Below are 20,793 nucleotides of genomic sequence, written 5' to 3'. Positions count from 1 at the left end.
ATTTGTTTACCCCTTTCAGCCCAATCCCAGGACCCAAATACCCTGCCACGTGCAGTGGCTCTTCTCCTAGAGTTCTCTCACACCACCCTAGCGCTTCAAACACTGGATCCATGCCCCCAATCCCAGGACCCAAATACCCTGCCACGTGCAGTGGCTCTTCTCCTAGCGCTTCAAACACTGGATCCATGCTTGCCTGCAAAGTTTCCTCCCCATGCCAACTAGCCGGCTCATGGGGAAATAATGCCTTCATTTACTGCATAGCACTCAAAGCATTTTATTTTAAAATATGTGTATTTAGGCTATCTCGCGATCCTTAAAGGAAATTCTGGATTACTTCTCAGAGTGGGCCTGTACATGCACCCCCCCCTCCCACACCCCCCAATAACATGGTGAAAGAAGAATGCACTGGCACAGTTTGAACTGCGTTTACTTGCAATACAATGGCATGGCTTGCATTTGGGAAAACAGCTTTCGACCTGCATTAGCATTCTAGAATATGTAGTCACTGCCCACAAGAGTACATCGCAGAACTCTGCCCCGCCACGCTACCAATGTCACTGCCAAGTTGTAGTCCTATTTTAAAGTTTGAGGCTTATCCTGTTTCTTTGATTTAGCAAACAAATAGCAGCATAGAAGCATGTCTAGCTCTGGGAAGTGATGTGTGTCAGGGATGCTTGGAGCCTTCAACTAAAGCTCCAAAGGTTGGCACGGTGCTAGGCAAAGGGCAGAGATGAGCTGGCATGCACACAAAGCAAAAGGCTGGCATTATAAAAGCAAAGGCTAAGCGTACCCTCACCCAGGGCACGTCTTCCTTTGAAACCATCACAGTAAAACCGTCCTAGTGGGCAGGAGGCAATACGAGAAATACAGGCTGTGAAGGGCATCGCTTGCAAAGGGGGTACATGAGGGGCCGGGCAGAGCGAGTGGCAGGGGAAGAGGGGTAGAGATAGAGAGAGATGGGGAGGGGGGGATGGAGTAAAGCACAGATAGGCAGAGAGTGAGAGACAGCGGGAGAGCGAGAGACAGAGAGAGAAGCAGAGGGAGGAGAGAGAGGGGAAGTGAGGTACAGATAGAGAGAAACAGAGAGAGAGCTACAGGGAGAGAAAGCGGGAGAGAGAGAGAAAGGGAGAGAGAGGGAAACAAAGGGAGGAGTGAGAGAAGAAGAAACAGACAGGGAAACAGTGTGAAAGATTAAAATATTGCGAGAGAGAGAGGGAGACAGAGGTATGGATAGAGAGAGAGAGGCACCTAGAGGGCGAGAGAGACAGGCAGAGAGGAAGACAGAGTGATGGAAGAGAGAGAGAGAAAAAGAGGTTGAAGATAGAAGGATAAGCAGGAGAGAGATAGTGGGACAGAGCAAGCCACTTGGAGTCCGATCCTAGCAGGATCCTTGCAATGCTTTTATTTTTTATTTTTATGGTGCCCCCACCCACCCCCTCCGTTGTCCCGCAATGTTCTCCCATGTCCCCCCACCCCCTCTGTTGTCCCGTGGTGTTCTGCAATGTCCCCCCACCCCCTCCATTGTCCCGTGATGTTCTCCCATGTCCCCTCCGTTGCGGCGCATCGCAGTATTGGCCAAATTTTCCCATAGGGAAAGGGTTAGGCTTGCTGAAAATGTGTAATATGGGGCCAATTTAAAAATTATTTCTAGGGCCTCTTTTGGTTGTGCAAATGCTCAAATGGGGTTGAAAAAGGGCAGCTGATTGTGTGCATCCATGATGCGCGCATTCACATGCTCTTTACTGTCTTGCGAAGCAGTATTTCTCATGTGCTGGACAATGTATTTAAAAAAACAACTATTCGGCTCACTATTCGGCTTCGGCCGAATAGTTTTGCTAACTATTCGGTATTCGGCCGAATAGTAATTTCACTATTCGGTACACCCCTACTAATATAAAGGGACCAATTTATGTTGCACTGCTCAAATGATAAGATCCGCGAGGAGGTGTGGTTGAAAGATGACCCTGGTTTGGAGGTAGTCATAGGTATTGCTAAGAGAATAGGACATACCCTACAATGTGTGGCGACATTAACCAATAAAGATACAAAGCCCTCCCAAGCAACTGAGGTGCTGAGAGTGGGTGACAAGATGGTCCAAGATAAAAAAGGAAACAGAAAGATAAATATGTGAAGTGAAATGATGTTATTCAGGGTAAAGGTGGGGAAAGTCAGATGGGTAGTAAGGTGACCCAGAAAGATGGTGGGCAGAAAGGTCCAAAGAGGGATGACCGATTATGCTTCAGGTGTGGAAGTGCACGCCATTTATCCGCCTCTCCCATATGCCCTGGGAGGTGAGCCAACTGCAATATATGTAAAAAGTGGGGGCATTTTATAAAATTGTTGTAAGAATTACCGTATTAGTGGGGGAAAGGGGACTATATTTGTTGAGGAATGTGATATAGGATCATCAGATGAAGGAGGAGATTCAGAGAATGATTGTCACAGTGAACATGGTGGAGTGTACTGAGGAGGATGAGTGTGAACATCCATCTGCTTGGGTTGTGTTGAATGTACAGCGAGTGAAAATGTTAGCAGATTCGTGTTCAAAAATCACATTGATGTCACGGGCTACGTATGAGAAAATTGTATGTGGTCGAATGGAAGATTTAGGCCCGTCTGACAAGAATCCTGGAGGCTACAATGGGGGAAGAATAGAATTGTTGGGATGTTGTACCGCTCATTTCAGTTTTAAAGGAAGGACAACTTGTGATAAGATTTACGTTACAAAGAAAGGAGAGACCCTGCTTGGATAGAGGGAGCAAAGGGGATTAGGCATCAGACTGGATCCAAATAGCAAAGAACAAGTGCTAAATATAGGTAACGCTTTAGGAACTGGTGAAAACAGTCTAATTGAGAAGTACCCGGAAGTCTTTAACAAAGGTGTGGGATGTCTCAAAGGGATGGTGCACAAGATTGTATTGAAAGATGGGAGCAGGCCTGTTTGTGCCAAACTAAGACCCTTGCCAGTGACCATGCGCGATGCGGTAAGGGAGGAGCTGAGGAAACTAGAGAAGGCGGGGATTATTGAACCTGCTAAAGCTGTAGAGTGGATTTCCCCGGTGGTAGTGGTAAAAAAAGTCTAATGGTGATTTAAGGGTTTGTGTAGACTTGAGGGAACTTAATAGGTGTGTGATAGCTGACCGACATCCTCTTCCAAATATGGGTGAACTATTGAGTCGGATTGGAAATGCGAAATTGTTTGCTAAGTTAGATATGGCAAGTGCATATCACCAAATTAATTTGGATGTTGAATCTCGAAAACTTACAGCTTTCATCACTTATGAAGGGATTTACCAGTTTCGCGGCATGCCCTTTGGACTGATATCAGCCTCATCGGTGTTCCAAAAAGTCATGGATAAGCTGTTGAAGGGAGTGAATGATGTTTGGTGTTTTCAGGATGATGTGCTTGTATGTGGGAGGAGTGAGGAGGAATTGGAGAAGAGGGTGGAGACGGTGTTGAGGATCTTTAAGGATCATGGCATAACACTGCGAGGGGAAAAGTGTGTTTTTTCTACCCGAGTGGTAGAGTATTTGGGTCATGAGATATCTCAGGATGGCCTGAGACCAAAAAGAGATTTGGTAGATGGTATAAAAAGGATGCAACCTCCGAGAAATAAAGCTGAATTGAGATTGTTTCTAGGGACGATAGAATTTTATCATTGATTTGTGGAAAATGATGCTGATGGCATAATTAGATTGAGAGCCCTTTTGAGGAGAGGAGTGGAATTTGAGTGGGACAGAAAATGTGAGAAAGAGTACCTTCCCATGAGAAGAGGCGCTAGAGATCATGGCCTACCTATACCTTCCCATGAGAAGGGGCGCTAGAGATCATGGTCTACCTATACCTTACCATGAGAAGGGCGCTAGGGATCATGGCCTACCCGTACCTATCCATAAGAAGAGGCGCTAGAGATCGTGGCCTGCCTGTACCTTCCCATGAGAAGAGGCACTAGAGATCATTGCCTACCCGTACCTTCCCATGAGAAGGAGCGCTCGAGATTGTGGCTTACCCGTGCCTTCCCATGAGAAGAGGCACTAGAGATCGTGGCCAACTAGTACCTTCCCATGAGAAGAGGCGCTAGAGATCATGGCCTACCTGTACCTATCCATAAGAAGAGGCGCTAGAGATCGTGGCCTGCCTGTACCTTCCCATGAGAAGAGGCACTAGAGATCATTGCCTACCCGTACCTTCCCATGAGAAGGAGCGCTAGAGATTGTGGCTTACCCGTGCCTTCCCATGAGAAGAGGCACTAGAGATTGTGGCCTACCTATACCTTCCCATGAGAAGAGGCGCTAGAGATCATGGCCTACCCGTACCTTCCCATGAGAAGGGGCGCTAGAGATTGTGGTCTAACCTAGCATTCTAATGCGAAGGGGTATGATATGATATGATATGATATGATATGGCATTTGTAACGCGCCTATACACAAGTGTTTCAAGGCGCGACGAGGCAGGGAGGGGGGGAACAAGGGGAAGACAGACAACGATCCTACTAGGCCAGGTGTCATTCAGACCGCCCAAGTGCAGGGGTAGGGGGAAGGGAAAAAGTGCAAGGGGAAGGGGGAGGGGGGGAGTGCAGTACAAATAGTAGAATAGAATAAAATAGTAAATAAATAGGGCCAGCTGGTGGCAAGTGCAAGGTAAGTGCAGACAAGTGCTGGGGGGGGGCTGTAGTGATACAGAGACAGTCCCGCAGTGCAGGGGTTGCCAGGGAGGCAGTGCAAGTGAAGAGTGACTGGGCCCAGGACCGAGGTTGGTGCGAGTGGCCCAGTTGCAGAATCAGTGCGGTTTTGGTGAAGAATTTAGCAGGGGAGAGGGAGAGAGAAAGCAGAAGTGAAGAGGAAGGTTTTGAGGTGCTTCCGGAACCGGAGATGGTTCTCCTCAAGTTTCAGGGAGGCAGGAAGGCTGTTCCAGAGGGAGGCCCCTGCCGTGGAGAGAGATCTACCCCCAGCTCGTTGCTTCGAGAAGAGGCTGACCCTGAGGGAGTTGGAGACCGATGAGCGTAGGGCTCGGGAAGGAAGATATTTAGGAAGAGAGAGTTGAAGGTATTTAGGCCCCAGGCCCCAGAAGGCCTTGTGGACAATGCAGAGGGTTTTGAACTTAATCTTCGCAGCCACTGGGAGCCAGTGTAGAGATTTCAGTCCTGGAGAGATACGGTCCCTGGGCTTGAGGCCAAGGACAAGTCTCGCAGTTCTGTTCTGGATGAGTTGCAGAGGGCGGAGAGTGGAGGCAGGCAGATTAAGATAGAGGCTGTTACAGTAGTCCAGCTTCGAGAGAACCAGGGCTCGGGAGACAGTGAGCTTCTGGGGGAAGGAGAGGAAGGGAAGAATACCTCTGAGGAGGTGCAGCTGGTAATGTGACTTCTTAGAGACGTCAGATATATGAGGAGAGAAGGAGAGTGTGGAGTCGAAGATGACCCCGAGGTTTTTTGCCTTGCAGGTAGGAGCAGGAAGAGGGCCAAGAGAGGCCGGCCAGAGAGCTGCAGGGAAGGAGGGAGTGGGTGTGCCGATGAGTAGGATCTCAGTCTTACTAGCATTAAGGCAGAGGTCATTGGCAGCACACCATTCCTGGATAGCAGACAGACAGTCAGAGATGAGGGAGGGAGAGGAGGAGGCCGAGGGTAGCCTGAAAATGAGCTGGGTATCGTCCGCATAGCACTGAAAGTTGGGGCAGAGGGCGGCGATGCGGTGGGCAAGGAGTGCCAGATACTGGTTGAACAGCCAGGGAGAGAGATTAGATCCCTGGGGAACGCCAAAGGTGGAGAAAAAGATGTCAGAGAGGAAGGACCCAAGTTGGACCTGGGAGGGTCGATTGGAAAGGAAAGAGGTCAGCCACGCCAGAGCCTGACCAGTGATACCCAGGTTATCACGGAGACGGTTGAGCAGGATGGCATGGTTGACAGTGTCAAAGGCAGAAGAGAGATCGAGCAGAATGAGAACACACGGAGTGTTGGAGTCGAGGTTCAAGAGCAGGTCCTCACGGATGTTCAGGAGAGCAGTTTCCGTGCTTCTGGCCGCTCTGAAGCCAGATTGATGGTCATGGAGACTATCAACAGCTTCAGCATGGAGGTTAAGCTGGGAGATGGCCAGTTTCTCCAGGAGCTTGCCCAGGAAGGGAGTGATGGAGATTGGGCGATAGTTAGCCGGACAGGAGGGGTCGGCAGAGGGTTTCTTAAGGAGAGGGTGCACAAGGGAGTGCTTGAGGAGGGATGGGAAGACTCCAGAGGCGAAGGAGTGGTTGCAAAAGTCAGCCAGGGCAGGAGCCAGGGAGTCGATGTGGTCCTTGATAGTTTTGGAGGAACAGGGGTGAATCTGTTTGGACGAGACTTTCATAGATCGGACTTGTCTGGAAACCTCGTCAGCAGAAAAAAGGGGAAAGGCAGAGAAGGAGGGAGGAGGGGGGGCTGCAGAAGGGCCAGAGGAAGAGCAGGGAAGAGAGGGGGGGAGGTGATAGGAGGAGAGTGAGGACAGGATGTCCTGAGTTTTAGAGATGAAGTGGGAGGCCAGTGCAGTGCAGAGGGCCTGGGAGGGGACAGGAGAGGTAGAGACTGCAGCAGGGTTGGCAAGCTCCTTGCAGATTTTAAAGAGTTCAGCCGAGTTGTTCGATGCCGCAGAGATGCGGGCTTGGATAAGGGCTCTCTTCTTGGTGAGAACAGAGAGACGGTATTGCCTTTGGAGCAGGCGGCAGGCCAGTTTGTCAGAGGATGAACATGAAGCACGCCATTTCCTCTCTGCCACCCTGCACTTGCGTTTTAGGGTGACGAGATCCGAATCATACCAGGAGTTACATTTGGCTTTGGGCTTCAGGCGGATTCTCATGACGGGGGCAAGGATATCAAGAGTATCAGATATAGCAGAGTGAAGAGTGGAGAGAGCTGTGTCAGGGTGGGAGTCAGCCGAAGGGGGAAGGGGGGCGAGAAGGTGGCAGCGAAAGCCGCAACTGACACGCGCTTCATGGGTCAGATGACCGAGAAGGTGGGTGGCAATGATGAGGGTGGCTTTGCCTGTGGGGTAGGGAGGGTAAGGTGGGTGGATAGGAGAAAGTGATCACTCCAGGAGAGAGGAGTGGAGAGAGGGACAGAGAGGGGAAGGTCAGAAGAGATCAGAGCATCAAGAGTGTGCCCTGCAGAATGAGTAGGCCCAGACGGGAGAATAGAGAGTGAGAGAGAGTCGCAGAGGTCACAAACGAGTCCAGTGGGGGGACAGGAGGCATCTAGGTGGATGTTGAAGTCACCAAGAAAGAGGAGTTGAGTGGTAGAGGACAGGAGTGAGGAGGAGAGGTCAGCCCACTCAGAGAGGAAGGAGGAAAGTTGTCCAGGTGGCCGATAGATAGTAGCCACGGTAAGGGAATGGCTAGGAGAGAGAGAGAGTCGGCAGACAAGACATTCAAAAGAGGAGTAGGTCTGCGTAGGAGTGACAGTGGCAGGAATCCACTCAGGGAAGATAAGGGCTACCCCCCCCCCTGCACGGTTGGGTCTGGGCAAGGAGAGGATCTTGTAGCCATCAGGTAGGAGTGTGTCAAAGCTGGTGACAGAGCTGGCCGTGAACCATGTCTCAGTAAGACCGAGGACGTCAAGGTCCAGTTCCTCAAGAAGGTGACAGATATCAGAGGAATGCCTGATGGCAGAGCGAGCGTTGAGTGTGGCAATGTGGAGAAGGTTGCCATCCTTGAAGGATTTCCGGGGAGGGGTACAGATCAGAGGTACGCCCTGCGGAGGTGTAGAAGAGGGAGGTGAAGAAGGAGCACGAGAGGGGGCAGGGAGGGAGGGTAGAGGCAAGGTAGCCGAGGACAGATGAGGGGGGACAGCAGGAGAGGAAAGGAAGTTGATGAGGCGTGGCAAGCGTCTATCAAAGAGGTGAAGGTTGGCCTGAGGGCCTTGGACCAGGACAGTCCCATTAGCGTAGACATTAATGATGGCCTTAGAGGAGAGGAAGGAGGCCAAGAGGACATCCCAACGGGTGCCACCATTAATGGGAGAAGAGGAAAAAGGAGAGAGCACGGAGACCATATGAAGGGTCCATAGGTCAGGCGAGGGCACGAAAAAGAGGATGTCAGTAAGAGTTTCCTTGGAGCAGGCACTAGTGTAGGTGTCAGCGATAGGGAGGCCTGGGTTGGAGACCAGGATGTCCTTTTTAAACTTTTTCCTACCAGATTTAGTGAGGAGAGCAGGATAGTCAATAGAGAAGCAGTTAGAGAAGATAGGCGAGATAAAGAGCACCATGGAGTAGGGGGAAAGGGGGAGGGGGGACAGACGAAGCAAGAGCACGAAGGCAGGAAGTGAGCGGCAAGCCCAGGTTTACCACATTTAGACAGTGAGTGCGTATTAGGTCAAAATGCCACCCAAGTTTGAGAATCCTGCGAGGGGGAAAAAACCAAGTTTACCACATTTAGACAGTGAGTGCGTATTAGGTACAAATGCCACCTAGGTTTGAGAATCCTGCGAGGGGGAAAAACCAAGTTTACCACATTTAGACAGTGAGTGCGTATTAGGTACAAATGCTACCTAAGTTTGAGAATCCTGCGAGGGGGAAAAAAACAAGTTTGCCACAACTATGGGACACGAGCAGGGGGAAGGGGGGGGTGCTAGAGATGGTGGCCTACCTGTACCTTCCCATGAGAAGGGGCACTAGAGATCGTGGCCTGCCCGTACCTTCCATTGAGAAGGGGCACTAGAGATCATGGCCTACCCATACCTTCCAATATGAAGAGGCGCTAGAGATCATGGCCTACCCGTACCGCCCCACGAGAAAGGATACTAGAGACTGTGACCTACCTGTAACTTCCAATGAGATGAGGCGCTAGAGATGGTGGCCTACCTGTACATTCCTATGAGAAGAGGCGCTAGAGATCATGGTCTACCCGTACCTTCCAATGAGAAAGGGCAGTAGGGATCATGGCCTACCTGTACCTTCACATGAGTAGAGGCGTTAGAGATTGTGGCCTGCGTGTACTTTCCCATGAGAAGAGGCACTAGAGATCATGGCCTACCTGTACCTTCCCACGAGAAGGGGCACTGGAGTTTATGGCCAGCCAGTACCTTCCCGTAAAAAGTGGCACTAGAGATTGTGGCCAACTAGTACCTTCTCATGAGAAGGCGGGGGCTGGAGGTCGTGGCCTACCCATTAGTGGACCAGGATAGTACTAACAGCCAACACAGAGTACTACGCTGGGCTTGGAAACTCTGTGCTGACCGTTCCAAAGGCCTAGCATCACCCACCTCTCACTGACTTCAAGACTTATGCCACCCTACGCAAGCTAATGCTCGGGTGTCGCAGGAAGATACCAGCTGGAGCAGGATTGCCTCAGCAGTTTTGGGAGTAGGAACATTGCCCCGTTTTCAGAAGCGGTACAAACACTGTGGGTCACGACCTTTGGGAATGCTGTCAACTGAACATAGGTTTCTTTGCGTTGCTACTTTTCTTCTACCTCACACTTTTATGACATTGCACCCTTACACAGTTGTTCATCTGCCACTTTTTTGTCACTTGTTCTTTATTCTGGTTTATTTCAGGGTCTTGCCTTCTAATCCGGAGAACGGCTTTTGATGGAAACTTAGTTAATTTTCTTGCTTTATTGTTGTGATCATTTTCTGAAGTCGCAGCAGCACTTGTGGTAAAACAAGCCTGCGTTGTGTGCGTCTTCACACCTGAGACTAAGGAGAAGAGAACACATCACACCGGCTCTGGGAAGACGACACTGTCTTCCAGTAAAGAAACACATCAACTGCAAAGCCCTCTGCATTGCCCTAAAGCACTACTCGGACGAGGAGCCAAAGTCATCTCAACAAAAATCACCTAATGCCATCCGAGAAGACACCTAAGATCAGACACCACTTGAAAAGACAATTCTGAGGAACCTCCTTCTCCCATCTGAAAGCCAAACTATGGAACTCGATCCCGACAGAAGACCCCCAAACTTTCAAACCTGGCTATTCACCTCTTCAAGATAAATATAGAACTATACAACGACCATCCTCACGAGCGGAATGAATGCCGACCCCATACAATGGCTGCTGCTACAAACCATAACAGAACTACAAATAAACATCACCCAATAACCACAATATCATTGGATGATAGCTCAGGGGCAACACGCTCACCTTGGAAGCAACACAGGTTCGATCCCCAGGTCCACGCTTAGAAACCTCTGGATATTAAGCGCGTTATAAATAACCAATTATAATAATTATAACCATTTCTTCTCTCTCCTAAACAACCCACGGACCCAACGTACAGCACATGCCCAGAGGGCTAGCAAAGCAACCAACAAACCCATTAACCCAAGCACCGGACACCACCCTTACAGACACAAGCCCAGTGCACAAAACACACCCACAAAACTCAGAGGCACAGAAGCTGGTTGCTCCTGCACCTATCGACAGATGTGCAGAGCATCCATCCTAGCCCTCTCTCCCTCAATAAGCATGCCGCCATCCCACTTTAACTCAGAGACACGACAGCGTCTGGAGACCATGAAAATGTCACTACAGCAGCCTTAGAGTGACGGTGTGTACGCACGCACGCACGCGCGCGCGCGCCTGGTCTTCACTCCAAAGCAGGCTGAGTGGGGCTTCCCTTCACACACCTGTCTCAGAGTGAAGATGTGCCTTGACCCCCAGCAGTGCCACCGTGATGGTGTTTCTGCACAGAGAGAGCAACACACACAGTGCCAGTGAAAGAGGGCCTTCAGACCCACAGCTGGAGGGGCTCTTCAGACCCACAGCTGGAGTGACCCTTCAGACCCACAGCTGGAGTGGCCCTTCGGACCCACAGCTGGAGTGGCCCTTCGGACCCACAGCTGGAGTGGCCCTTCAGACCCACAGCTGGAGGGGCTCTTCAGACCCACAGCTGGAGTGACCCTTCAGACCCACAGCTGGAGTGGCCCTTCAGACCCACAGCTGGAGAGTCACTTCAGATCCACAGCTGCGGTGGCCCTTCAGACCCACAGCTGGAGTGGCCCTTCAGACCCACAGCTGGAGTGGCCCTTCAGACCCACAGCTGGAGTGGCCCTTCAGACCCACAGCTGGAGAGTCACTTCAGATCCACAGCTGCGGTGGCCCTTCAGACCCACAGCTGGAGGGGCCCTTCAGACCCACAGCTGGAGGGGCCCTTCAGACCCACAGCTGGAGTGGCCCTTCAGACCCACAGCTGGAGTGGCCCTTCAGACCCACAGCTGGAGAGTCACTTCAGATCCACAGCTGCGGTGGCCCTTCAGATCCACAGCTGGAGTGGCCCTTCAGACCCACAGCTGGAGTGGCCCTTCAGACCCACAGCTGGAGCGGCCCTTCAGATCCACAGCTGGAGTGGCCCTTCGGACCCACAGCTGGAGTGGCCCTTCGGACCCACAGCTGGAGTGGCCCTTCAGACCCACAGCTGGAGAGTCACTTCAGATCCACAGCTGCGGTGGCCCTTCAGATCCACAGCTGGAGTGGCCCTTCAGACCCACAGCTGGAGCGGCCCTTCAGATCCACAGCTGGAGTGGCCCTTCAGATCCACAGCTGCAGTGGCCCTTCAGACCCACAGCTGGAGCGGCCCTTCAGACCCACAGCTGCAGTGGCCCTTCAGACGCACAGCTGGAGCGGCCCTTCAGATCCACAGCTGCAGTGGCCCTTCAGACCCACAGCTGGAGCGGCCCTTCAGACCCACAGCTGCAGTGGCCCTTCAGACGCACAGCTGGAGCGGCCCTTCAGACCCACAGCTGGAGTGGCCCTTCGGATCCACAGCTGGAGTGGCCCTTCGGACCCACAGCTGGAGTGGCCCTTCGGACCCACAGCTGGAGTGGCCCTTCAGACCCACAGCTGGAGAGTCACTTCAGATCCACAGCTGCGGTGGCCCTTCAGATCCACAGCTGGAGTGGCCCTTCAGACCCACAGCTGGAGCGGCCCTTCAGATCCACAGCTGGAGTGGCCCTTCAGATCCACAGCTGCAGTGGCCCTTCAGACCCACAGCTGGAGCGGCCCTTCAGACCCACAGCTGCAGTGGCCCTTCAGACGCACAGCTGGAGCGGCCCTTCAGACCCACAGCTGGAGTGGCCCTTCAGACCCACAGCTGGAGCGGCCCTTCAGACCCACAGCTGGAGTGGCCCTTCAGACCCACAGCTGGAGTGGCCCTTCAGACCCACAGCATTTAACTGCAGTGAATGTATAAAGATAACCCGTGGGGTCTCACCGTGGGATCCGGCCGAGCAGGGTCTGTGCAGACAGGAAACCCCCAAATAGTTCACCAACTCGGAGAGGGAATGAGACCGAAACTCCCGTCCCCACATGCGGCCAGAGAGAGAAGGAAAACCCGGCCTGGATCTCGGCCACCGGAGCTCGCAGTGCCACATGGCATTTAGGGTGGGCCCCAGCCTCTAGTGCGGGCACCCTCCTTCGCGGGGCTCTCATGCATCTCATGACGGTTATGAGGCATTAATGAGTAATAATGACCGGAGTGAGTGTGCGGCTAACCTGAGCAGTGCAGTCATGTGCAGCTGTTGAAGCTCACACGAGGGAATGCAGTGCACTCCACACCATGCATTGCGTGGCGGGAATCCAGGCCGGGTTTTCGTTCCTGCTCTGGTAGTCGGCGAGTGTCCCCCACCTTCTGTGCCTGAGGGACGGGGTCCCCATAGCGAGCAGTGCTGGGGTCAGGGCGGGTGCGATGCATTGCTGCTGAATGCCCCCTGTGTTCTAATGGGGGCCCTAGTGGGGGCGGGGGGCGTCCAGGGGTGCAGCCGAATGGTGCGCATGCGCACACTCGGTCATGAAGAGGGACGCGTTAGGAATTCTGATTCTGCATAAGGTTTTTTTTAACATTTTTTACAATGTGCAGAAAAGGTGTGAGAGGATGTGCAGGTCCCGTCCCAAGTGGGGAGGTTGGGGAGGAGGGGGGCTTAACAGGCAGCAGCTGCACCCCTCCATAGCTCTCAACTCACACGCTTTTGGCGGGTGTCACCCGCCTTGTAAAGGGCTGAATCACCCGCCAAGCCTCCTGCAGGCCCATTCATTCCAATGGGCCTCTCACCCGCCAAAAACAAAATCGGTGATTTCACCCGCCTTTGCAGCACAAATGTTTGAGAGCTATGCCTCCCCCATCCCCCACACTGCACGATTTAAAAGTAAAAAACCGGGACAGGACAACTCACATAAAAGTAGGAGTACCTCTTCAGCAGGAGTGGGAGGCGAAGGGGGTTTTAAGTGTCACTGGGGGAATAAACGCTTATTAACCTTTATTTCATTTATCACAAACTCCCACTATCTTAATTCCTAAAACGAGCAGCTCTTCTGTGTGAGATTGTGCACCCCGCCAGGGGAGTGGAGGGAGGGGAAGAGTGAGTACTGAGTACCAGGGGAGTGGAGGGAGGGGAAGAGAGAGTACTGAGTACCAGGGGAGTGGAGGGAGGGGAAGAGCAAGCACTGAGTACCAGGGGGGTGGAGGGAGGGGAAGAGTGAGCACTGAGTACCAGGGGAATGGGGGTGGGGAAGAGTGAGCACTGAGTACCAGGGGAGTGGAGGGAGGGGAAGAGCGAGAACTGAGTACCAGGGGAGTGGAGGGCATGGATGAGGGAGCACTGAGTTCCATGGGAGTGGGAGAAGGGGAAGAGTGAGCACCAAGAACCAGGAGAGTGGAGGGAGGGGAAGAGCAAGCACTGAGTACCAGGGGTGTGGAGTAAGGGGAAGAGCAAGCACTGAGTACCAGGGGGGTGGAGGGAGGGGAAGAGTGAGCACTGAGTACCTGGGGAATGGGGGAGGGGAAGAGCGAGCACTGAGTACCTGGGGAATGGGGGAGGGGAAGAGCGAGCACTGAGGGCCAGGGGGTGGAGTGAGGGGAATAGTGAGCATGGAGTACCAGGGGAGTGGAGGGGGGAGAGCGAGCACCGAGTACCTGGTGAGTGGAGGGAAGGGAAGTCGGTTTTCCATCGCCAACAGCACCCATTACTTTCAGAAGTGGGCACTTAGGCTTGGCTTTAGAGTCTATATATAATTCACCACATTTCCTTTGGCCCTGACCACCCAGAAATACCAGCCCCAGTTCCAGCCTAAGATGCTCCATCGTGGTAGGCAGGATTTAGCATTGTTCTCAGAAATCTATCTTACAGGGGATTTAACCAGACTACATTATTCACACTCAGCGCCTCTAGTCCATATGGAATCGCGAGACAAAAGCATTGATGGTATAGCTTTAGAATTCCCTCCTGTAAAAGAGAGAGGGTAACTGTTTAGCTTTTCTAGGTTTAGCCAGCTTCATAGAGCTGTAGTTGGCAAGTGTGCTGACCTCCAAGTACGGGCAGCGAGTTACATATTCTATGGGTCGCTAAGATGTAATAAGCACAGCTTTGTTTGTCTTCCTAGTTGTAACTAATATGGTCTTGGCCTTATCCATGTTACACAATAGCCTGTTTTGAGCTTTTGAGAAGCATAGCCAAATAGTTTATGGAGCACAGATTTCATTCCCATGTAGGTGTAGTCGAGTACTACCAGGTCATCAGCATATAATAGGCAAGAGGCTCTGGTAGCCCCGATCTTAGGAGAACAATTTGGAGTATTTGATAGCCACTCTGGCAAGTCGGCAGATATAAATTGAATAGCAGGGGGGCCAGCACACAACCTTGCTTGACCCCGTTTATTTATGCAACTCATTGCACAGGCGTACCCTAGCAGTCGTATTACTATATAGTGATTTAACGATGGAGCGGTGCCACTCAGGGCATCCAAGATTCATCATTTTGCTCCACAGCAGCGACCAATTTACTTGGTCCAAGTCCGCCCTACAGTCTACGTACGTGATATAAAGACCAGGCCCTTCCTATGTTATTACTCTCTTAATAAGGTGATCGATTACTCTGACATTAGGTATCGTAGATGAGTCTGGGCAGAAGCCCATGTGACAGAAGGGCAAAATGTTCTTCCTCTCTACCCAGGCTTGTAGCTCCTTCAACACCACTGTGGCAAAGACTTTACCGGCCACATCTAACATCGACAGCAATGTATAATTCTCAGGGAGGGATCTACTCCGTTTTTTATATATAGCTATAATATAGATTGCTGCCAAGTTTGCGGGATTGCGGATCTCTACATACCCTATGAAAGAGTGTGCCTGATATAAGGGCTCAGCCTTCTGGATCCCTCTCTAGGACTATGTTTGCGAGCCATTTCTGCCTGGTGCGCTCGAGTTCTTAAGTTGAACGATTAGTTCTTTCAGGGTTCTGGGCTGATGTCCAAGGGCCAGCATGCACACAGAGCAGGCTCAGACCTTGGGGGTAAGGGGGAGGGCATAATTGCGTCCCATTTTTGGCTCCACAAACTTTGTCCATATCTCCGTACCAAATGGGTTAATCAGCGTTTTTTTCTTTTTGGACATTTGGCCAGATGGTACGAGTATTTTTGCCACAAAGAGCCCCGATCACCTTTTGCCGTTCTCCATTCTTTAGAGAGAGAATCTCCAGTTTCTGACCCAAGCTTTGTATGCAATCTTTATTTGGCTTATTTGTTTATCTCTCACTACAGAGGGACTTCTTATGGTTTTAAATTCAGAATCTCCCTCCACATCTTCTGGTTGGATTCAGGAATCACAATTTCGAAAGGTTTTTAAAGCTTTTTCCCAATTGCCAATTGCTGGTGTCCACCAAATGTCGCAGCCCTTGCTGCTAGTCTGGGCAACCATCCCCAATTTCATCAGCACAAAATGACCTAAAAGTTACTCTGCATAGGTAGTATGGATCGTATATTTCGCAGGTAATTTTATCAATATTAGCTTTAAACCAATATATCTGGCCTCCAGTATTATAGCATAATATACCTCCTGTGCCAGCTAGCAATGATCTCTTGAGGGGTAAGGCCATTGTAAGTTTTAATATGTCATGGTCACTATTTACATTGAGTACAACCACTAGCTCAGAGACTAGTTCCAATATAGCATTTTCTCTAGATACATATTCCAGGGTTGCCCATTTTTTACCACATCTCCAGGTGCCTTGGCCAGGTTGGTCTCAACTGGTTCGGCCATTTACAACTGTCAATCGAACTCTCTGGAGAAAGTGATACACTGTCTGCCCTGATTGTTTGATTTCTTTTTGCAATAGGTTACAAGTACCAAAGACATGGTCATGAGTGGTGCTAATCTCATTATCTTAGCAGGGTGCATTTAAATCTTCACCCAAAAAGTCTTGTTTTGGGTTACCTGCCACCTAGTAAAAACGGTTTATGGTAATTTCATCTAAAACCATTCCATCTAATGCCATTCCATCGAAATGTTTCCATCTAAAAAATGTCCATCTAACGCCTTTTATTTCTTTTTGGTGCGGGGTTGTCCCCCCAAACCCCTTTTTATTACCCTTTGAAATGTACCTGAATAAAAATGACCCCTTCACCCCCCCAAAAACATGCATTAGATGGACATGTTTTAGATGGAAACATTTCCATGGAATTGTATTAGATGGAATGGGTTTGGATGAATTGACTAGATACTGTAAAAAGTGCTTAGACATTTAATAACAGAATCTTTCTGCATTCTATACCGTACTGCAATGTTACCGTTGCGTTCGTCTAATATTATCAATCCGGAATCAAGAGTCGCTTGTATCCCAATTATTTCAGGCCTATTTTGGCTAGTTCTTGGAACAAACGGTACCCATTGATGTTAATGGGCTCCAGTAATTTGGTCATTGAAGTTTGAAAACTCAGTTGTAAATATGCTGACCAAGTGCATGTACCAACTCCCTACTTTGCAGCAGAAGTAGAGGATCTAGACAGATTGCATGAATGGCGCTGTGTTAATTATATTACTGCCGCACCCTGGAAGACACAACCACACAAGGCCATATGAGCTCCCTGCAGCATCAGTCCACCATGGGACCCCAGCGTCTCACCAAGTATGGAGAAGCTCATCTCCAAAAGGAAGAAGTTGCCCCTGAAAAGATGGCCGCGGCGAGATACAGCAACATCCACTGCCTTGCCTCAGGAACGACCCGGCAAGCTGATTGGCCGTAAAATGCTCGAATAACCAGTTCCCCCCAAAGCCAGATGGTGTAGCCAGCTGATTCCAAAGGCCCAGGCACAAGGCCACATGAGCTCTCTGCAGCTCTCTGATGCAATCCGCAAGGGCCGCGAGATACACACCCTGGAGATAGCCATGACATTGCTTGCAGACATGAAGGTAAGCTGATTCTTCTCACTAATGTAGTTGGCACTCGTGCTTCTGTCACCCGTAGCTCTATTCGCTGGTGCAGCAGCATCAACATAGCCCACCCATCCCCTTCCCTTTTACTCCTGCCCACCTGTTACCCTGCAGCGCAAGCTGCTCCTCTCGTCACTGCCCCGCTAGGTCCTACTGTGCCAACCATCAGCAAGACTTGGGACGTTCCCACTGTCTAACTAGGTCACAACCAGCCACCTACAACACCCACCCAGCCACGCACACAGCGCTTGCACCATCGTCCTGTGGGACGCCTAGAGTGACGAGCGTCCTGACCACCAGCTGGTCTTCCCCTCCGACCACTTTGCTGCCTAGAGCGCCGCGCAAGAATGGATGCAGAGTGCCAGCACCATTGACCTCTTCAGCGCCTAGGGCACCTGGAATGGAAACCCAGAGTCCCTTACACACTGACCCATGCCACGTGTCTCTTATCTCATCTCACTAAGTCTACCTCCATGTATGAAGAAGCAGCGGCACATACCACCTACCCACTCGGTCATCCCCTTCTGTGATATTCTCTCACAGCCAGTCAGATCCAATCTAGCGGAGTGGCACCGCCTAATTGCAGTACTCCTTACGCCACTAACCCACACCCTCATCCCTGGCTGGAATGTGCATCAAACGCTCATTGGAGCACCACGACACATGCAGCCCAGCAGTCTGCTCCTGTTGCTCGCTATCTCCTCTTAGCTACTAGCGCTGACCAAAGGAACAGCAGGCTCCGAGCCAGAACCAGTCTATCTCAACCCTTTTCATGTCCGCTATCATGCCAGGCTAGGAATAGCCGACTTGGAGAATGCTCCCACACCAACATGTCACTAAGATCCAATATGAACTTCTCTTACCCAAAATCCTGGTTGCCACAGACTCATAACATTACAGGGGATGACCCCTCTCGACCTAGCACTGCCACAGCACCAGCTCTTAACAACCGAAGTCAAAGGACACCCCCTGCCTCATCATATTGAACCCTCCACCCACGCCCTTCTTAGGTGCCCTGAACAATAACAGGTCTACACCTGCACATGCCCTTAACATAAATGACCTAATCAGCACTCACTATCTAGACTTCCTTGCTATATTTGAAACTGGGCTTCAGCCCGCATCTGGCACCAGCTCCATCCCTCACCACCCCCCCATCTATGTCATCGTCAGAACCGAAAGACCGTCTGTGAGAGGTGGAGGGGTAGCCCTGATCGCCAAATAAACCATCCCTATCAGACACACCATAACACCAAAAGCTGGTAACTGTGGCATACTCGTAGCCAAGTTGTCCCTCTCACACATGGACACAATGACCATCCTTGTGGTCTACCAACCTCCTGGCCTTATACTCACTTTTGGAGAGGACACCCCGGGTCTCCCTCGTCTGGGCTCAGACCCTTCTTAGTTTCTGCTAGTTTCAAACGTGTGTGGGAATCATGTCTCTTTTCTTATTTACTATGCAGAATTCACTTCCCTTGCTTTCAGAGTGCTTGTAGATCAAAATCTTTTGATTGGTCTGGGATTTTAATTGACCCTTAGTATGATCACTTTGACCTATTTCGCTGGCCCTCCTACGGCCTTCATGTACTTATAGTTTCTCTCATATGGGGCTCGACCAAAGTCTCTTGAATTAGTATCCACGTGGTGCCGTTTTTCCTCTGTACATGGTCTCCCCTTCACACGTTTAACAGTTCATTCAAAGTTCATCAGCTTGGTTTCAAAAGTTGCCACTTGGCGATTCCTACTCAACACAGCCTGGGTCTTATCGGCTCTTCCCTCGACTCACCGGCTTTGATGAACCGCTTTGCTTTAGTTTCTCTGGAGTTAAGGCTGATACCCTGGGCACGGGATCTTCCCGCACTCCTGTTTATCGGCATAAGCGTGCCCCATGTACGATCACATCTGCAGCAGGACACTTGTGCTATTGTTCGCAGTTTAAGGCTCTCTTCCACGAAGATTCTGCGGGTCTTGGACGAAAAGGGCAAGGTAACTTTCGGCCTTGCCACCCTTTCGCTTCCTGCTGCGTTTCTCCTTTGCTTGAACTGCCGCTTGGTAGACATCATATTGTGATGTCTGCTATTCTCGCCTTGCTCATACTGTAATCTCCTGCTCCACCTTTTATCCCTGTGGGAAAAGGGAAGGGCCGTCAGGTGTGTGTGGTTCCAGTCAATTGCCTGACTTTTCCTGACCCTCGGGTTGGGGCATGTCAGGTATACAGGTTTAACATTAGTAATTTGTCATGAGGAAAGACAGTGTTTGTGTCGGAAAGAAACAGGGTTGAAGTGTCAGAGTAATTTCAGAAGGGTGGGTTTTGGAAAGTGTGGGAATTGTAATCACTGGTAACTTTTGATTGGGCATTCTGAAATTGATACTCAAAAGGACAAGGTTGATATGGATTGCGGGATAAACAGGAATAGTGGGGATCACAAAACAAACAAGGGGGGGCCGTAGTATTCTATCTGCACCAGTTGGGGACTGCAAACGTTAGCAGTCAGAGTGAAGGGACGAGGAATGACTGGGAGTAGTTGAATAGAAAGCGGGAAGACAATGACTCTGAGAGAGGGAGGGTTTGATCCTGACGGGGTTCGTGTTCCCAGGGTATTTAGCCGAGGGGAGTGGGTGGTTGGTTTCACCTCTGAATGATGGAGATTTAATGGGTGGAAGAAATGATGAGCAGGGATAGCTTATGAAAGTTTCAGAGATTTCACACCCCTCACCATCCTCCTCATGATAAAACTGTGTTTCACCTGGGGCATTCCTTCGAGCACAAACCTGAGTTCCCCTACTCGGGTGATCCTCCCCGACTGGTCTACCCCCAGGAACTGGATCCAACAGCGATGGCCGTGTCCTGGCCACAGGAATAAAGGACTCTCGAGGTTTGACTGGGTGTACACCCTGAGGTTTCTCACAAATATGCCAAACAATTTGCAACAATGACTGGGAAAAAAGTATGTGCTGGACATGTTTGCACATATATCATAATGCCTTCTATTAATATTCAGAAAAGCAATCCACTGCTACATTCTCCTGACTCTTCCAGTTAGGAAAACACACGCTTTTGGTGGAATATGCCACCTAATTGCTAAAACATTGGTACTGTAAATGTAAAAAAAAGGAGAAAGGTGGAGTGCAGGGGCAGTGTATGGCGCTGGCATGGCAACTTGCTGATGCTTGGCAATGAAAAAGCCAAAGCACCAGCCGAGCCTTGACCCTCTCGCTCACGTCTGCCAGCCTGCTGCTAATGCCAGGGAGCTGTGCCTGCTACCCAAGTAGGAGCAACACGACTGCACGTCACTAGATTTTGATTTGTATGCACCAATGCTTTTTATCAATACAAGTCCTGTGGTGCTGTGTTTAAAGTCTACCACAGGATCGGTTTCTCTTGCAAATCCATGTGCATTCCTTCCGTTCCACAGGGCATGTGAACGCTTATGCAATTCATGAAAAATGTAAATTCGGGCGCAATTTATAGGACTCGCTAAACCGCTTCACAACTGGACGGCAGAATGGGGTGGCCAAGGAGTCACGCTAGAAAAATAGGTGCCGTATCTATAGGTATGTGTGATTTAATACCATACAGTTGAGGTATTCAAGATGCAATTTATTCAGAATCCCGGCAAAGGCGGGAAATGA

The 20,793-nt window shown here is 50.6% G+C and overlaps 1 pseudogene; it reads right to left on the bottom strand.

Moving 5' to 3' along the window:
- The window catches only part of LOC138552295 (zinc finger protein 160-like), a 64,186-nt pseudogene extending 51,694 nt beyond the window's left edge, over nucleotides 1–12,492 (bottom strand).
- Between the last annotated feature and the right edge of the window lie 8,301 nt (nucleotides 12,493–20,793).

Source organism: Ambystoma mexicanum, chromosome 1q, assembly GCF_040938575.1.
Source record: "Ambystoma mexicanum isolate Mex_15411 chromosome 1q, UKY_AmexF1_1, whole genome shotgun sequence".
In the NCBI taxonomy this organism is placed as follows: Eukaryota; Metazoa; Chordata; class Amphibia; order Caudata; family Ambystomatidae; genus Ambystoma; species Ambystoma mexicanum.
The sequence above is the reverse complement of the archived record's forward strand: the minus strand, read 5'-3'. Positions and strand labels throughout refer to the sequence as shown.